This window comes from Nicotiana tomentosiformis, chromosome 8 (assembly GCF_000390325.3).
Source record: "Nicotiana tomentosiformis chromosome 8, ASM39032v3, whole genome shotgun sequence".
Taxonomy (NCBI): Eukaryota; Viridiplantae; Streptophyta; class Magnoliopsida; order Solanales; family Solanaceae; genus Nicotiana; species Nicotiana tomentosiformis.
The window spans coordinates 21,847,952-21,852,594 of record NC_090819.1 but is presented as its reverse complement, the minus strand read 5'-3'; the positions used below and the strand labels follow the sequence as shown (position 1 = coordinate 21,852,594).

Here is a 4,643-nt window from a genome sequence, read left to right as displayed (position 1 = left end):
TATTTATTAATTAAAAAATAAAAAGTATTTAAGCATATATAATGCTAGAATAATAAAATATTGAGCATAGTAAAAAAAATTAATTAGAATAATGTGTTCAAAATAATAATTTTAATATTAATAAAAAAAAATTCAAAAGTTTATTTACAAATATGAGAATGAAATAAAATAAAGGTTGTAAAATATATATTCCATGCACGTAATATAAAAATAATTATTTAAATAAAAGTATTTTTATAATATATATTATATATTCTTGAAAATTATGCTCAATTATATTATTATTCTGACATTACAAAAACCTTTTTTATTTTTTATTTTATAAATAAAATATATTTATTCTACAGGTAAGTCCATAATATAAATTAAAAAGAAAAAAGTATAATATTAAAAAGTTAAAAATAAAAATAAAAAGAAGATAAATGTTTATAATTTAGAGGGCAAAATAGGTATTTAGCAATCCAAAATTTGAAAAATCTAGTTGAGTGACCTTCTGAGTGCTATAGACATAGTTAAGTGTCTTTGTTATTACAAACGAAAGAAAAGTGACTTTAGTAGATAATTTGGGATAGTTGAGTGACCATTTAAGTAATGAACTCGATTTTGTTACTTGTTCTGTCCTGATTTATGTGGTACTATTTGGTTAGATGCAGAATTTAAGAGGGAAAAAAGACTTTTGAATTTTATAGTCTAAAACAAGTTTTAAATATTTGTGTGATTATGCATTATCTTAGACTCATTATCTTATTAAAGGTAAAATAAATTTTAAAGTAAAATTATTTCTAAATATAAAAAATTACATTATCTTGGAACAAACTAAAAGAAAAATATGACATATAAATTAGGATAATGTACATCAGATCAGCTTTTAAACGATTTTTGAGTTATTTATATTTGACAAACGTCAAAAGTATTTTTAGATCTTCCGACTCATGATTTTTGAGCTTAAAAACTCTTTAAGTTTTATAAGATACTTTATTTTATTATTCTTTATATTTTTTGTAATCGTAACAAATGAACGAATTATCTATCATCTATGTGTTGTTTTAGTTTCGTTTAATTAATCTATGTTATAGTGTTATACTCTTATAGAATAATAAGATGATTAGATATCTTTTATTTTTTCAACCTAATGCTCTTTCGCTTACACCAAAACTCGTTAATTTGTTCGTGTTTTGTTTTTTTTTTTTTTGGGGGGGGGGGGGGGAGGGAGGGGGAGGGGTTAGGAAATTGGGTCTCATTTGCTTCAAATAAATCCCAAATTTATTTTGGCAAAATTTATGGCCAAACGGGTCCTAAAACTCATAAAATTTAGATTTCGGCTCGGCTTCTTAAAAAAGAGGAAAGTTGAAACAAAATTGAAGCAAATGAGACCCAATTTCCTCTTTTTTAAGAAGCCGAGCCGAAATCTAAATTTTATGAGTTTTAGGACCCGTTTGGCCATGAGTTTTGCCAAAATAAATTTGGGATTTATTTGGCAAACACATGTTTGGCCATAGATTTTGCTCACATTTTGACAAAATCTCAAATCTCAAATCCCAAAATCACCTCAATTGCTGATTTTGGGCCAAAACATGACACGGTCATTTTTAAATTTTTTTAAATATTACCCCAAACTTTTATAGTTTGTAAAAGAGCCCACATTTATTACGACCAACTAAACCATATCTGCTTACTTGCCCCTCATTAAACTTATTTATGTTCAGGATTATGGTTTGTGATAATGATAATGAATGATATTGATGAAGGTTCTGTATATACAAGATAGCAAGTTTGTTTGTTTGGTACTATTGGGTATTTGTGATAATTTTTAGAACTTGTAGGTATAAGTCATGTTTCATGTTTTTTCAAATAAAAGTAAAATATGTTTTGAAAAATCATGTCCAAATACATTTCCATCTTCAAATCAAACTTCACCCAAATCAAATTTTTCAAAACAAATTTGGAAATCTATGGTCAAACGCTAGCTTAGATTTTAAGATATCTATACAGAAAGGCTTCCCATCAGTTTGGTAATGATGAGACTCTATAGTCCATAAAAAAAGTAACAAGTTTAGTGAAGAGAATTCAAGTCACTATCCTATGAATTTTAATTTGGTCTGGTTCTGTAAGCTTTTGTCAAGCTATAAATGCCTCCACTAATAAGCATGTGTTAGCAGGAAACTTTTACATCTCAAGAGCTAACTTAATAAATGTAATGAATTTGACGGTTGTTTACGGCTCATTTTCTTATTATATTTGGTTTTTGTATCTTTAGAAGAAAAGGGTAAAATATTTATTATAATGAATTTTCTTCTTTTAGAAAGAAATTATAAATTTTTATATTTGACTATTCTTTTTTCTAAGAGAAATTTTTTTTAGACTTCTATAAATTGAGAATCCTTCCTTCTCATCCATACTACAAGAAACATGTGACGACATTATATAAATGTCGCCATACGTCAATTAAATGTCGCAAATTTATTTAGCGACTTTTATTTTACACTTAAATCAAATGTCGGAAATTTCAATGTCGTTAATTTTACGACATTTAAATTAGTATCGGTAAAAATCTAGTGACATTTATTTGCTGCTTATCAAATGTCAACAATTTGAGCTCTTAAACTATCTTGTTTGCGATATACATAGAAATGTCAGATAAAACGTTTGTTTTTGACATATTATTTGAATATCAAAATCATTATTTATATTATGATTAAGAAGAAAAATATTCCCTTTTTGTTCCTTTAAGTATTATGTAGAATATGTAGTAAGAAAGTAGAAAATAAAGAATTAACTATTGCTGATCTTACAATACTACAAACATTTTTATTCATTTCAAAAGTTTCAAGAGTCGTACACCTCATTCGATTCAAACAAAACAATGAATTACTTTAACAGCTTGTTTTTGGATGGTTGTTACCATCATTTTATAATGTATTGTATTGCGTTATATTGTATTGTATTGTATCATTTTATAAATACAATATTTGGATAGATTATATTGTTTGCAGTTGTTAAATAACATTTTGTTGTTTGGTTTGACTGTATAGTACTGTACTGTAACTGATAAATTTACTAAAATATCCTCAATTGTTTAAATATTAAATTTATCAAATAATTACACATAAAAATAATTTAAGAAAATCCCTTTCTACTAATTTACCATCAAATATGTCTTAAAAATAGATTAAACAATTAAATTCATATAAATTCTAACAAAATTAGCAATTTTAGGTTGAAGTTGGAAGCGGCAGAAGTTCTGAAAAAAGGGACGAAAACAAAGTAGGTTATAAGTGAGAGATTTGGAGTTAAATTTTTTTAAAAAAAAAAGGTAAACGGTAAAATAAAACTATGGAGTAATAAGTTAGGGCATAATTGAAAAGAAAAATAAGAAACAATCCCACCATATCAAATTGGTTGTTTCAAAAATGGGACTTTTCATTTTTGTAACATATGACTACATAACCATAACTTTTCTCTTATAATTTCCAAATACACCAACATAATTTAAAGCTTCAGCATCCATGTATTTTTCTTGATGAAGTGTTCCATACTTTCACCAAATCAGGATTCCTTCACATTATTTGATCTCACGACCTTCAAAATCTGATTTATCCAAGATCTGAAATTAAAAAAATAATAATAATCACCACACTGATTAAGGGAAAAGGGTAAGTAGCAATATAACATTTTAACCTCATATGGAGTAATATCAACGTTACTAGACTCTTGTGCAGGAATTTCACCTTCAAAAAGAAAACAAAAACAAACAACAAGGAAAAAAGTTCAAGAATATCAGTAACCAAAATATCACAAATCTCATTTCACTCGAAAATAAAAGTCCAAACGTACATAACACGATTGCAAATCGAGATTCTGACAAAGGTAATTGCTGAATTTTAGTTCTAGCAGGCGGCGCTTCTAGGTCTGAAACGAATCAAAAGGTTCAATCAAAAGAAATCTCAAGACTATAGATGGCAAATCTAGGGTTATCAACAAACAGTCAAAAGCAGTTAAGAAACAAAATAGAGAAGATTGAGATTTATAATACTTATATTGAAGGATAATCTTACCGGCGGATTGTGATCAGAATGAGTGAAAGATATATGGAGACGAACTAATGAAGTTTCATAGTTCTTACGGTTGCGGCTTGAAGAGTTTTGGAGAAATAGGGTTGAATATTATTTTTAACTTTCTTTTGTATTTCTGTAAAAAGAAGAGAAGCTTAAAGGCCCATTAAAATGTTTAAAGTTAAATTTTTCTTGTTGGGGAAAAAAATATTTTTGACATTGTTATAAATGTTACTAATTAAATATTGTTATATTCCTAATAATATGACATTTAAATCAAATGCCAAAATATTTTTTGACAAGTTTCAATAAATGTCGGTATTCTTATCACATTTTCTAACAAATGTCACTAATTTTTTCTGACATTTATTATAAGTGTCACTAATTAAATGTGACCGTATCACATATTTCTTGTAGTGCCATCAACATCCATAATGTAGCCACAAGGGGTTTGAGAGTCTTGTTTAGACAGAAAACTTTTCGGGACAAGTGTTAGTATGTCACTTGTACTTGTCTCTTTGTGAGGTTATTCTCTCGATATTTTGTACTCTCTTTGATATAGTAGATTGCTCATGTCCACCTGTGGACGTA

General features: G+C 27.1%; 1 long non-coding RNA gene across 1 annotated transcript; it reads right to left on the bottom strand.

Annotated features, from left to right (window-relative positions):
- Window positions 1–3,370: 3,370 nt before the first annotated feature.
- Window positions 3,371–4,273, bottom strand: LOC104105040 (uncharacterized). Its single transcript, XR_688251.4, has 4 exons — window positions 4,056–4,273; window positions 3,835–3,909; window positions 3,679–3,728; window positions 3,371–3,604 (listed from the first exon to the last, which is right to left on the bottom strand). It is a non-coding gene; the product is annotated as an uncharacterized lncRNA (long non-coding RNA).
- Between the last annotated feature and the right edge of the window lie 370 nt (window positions 4,274–4,643).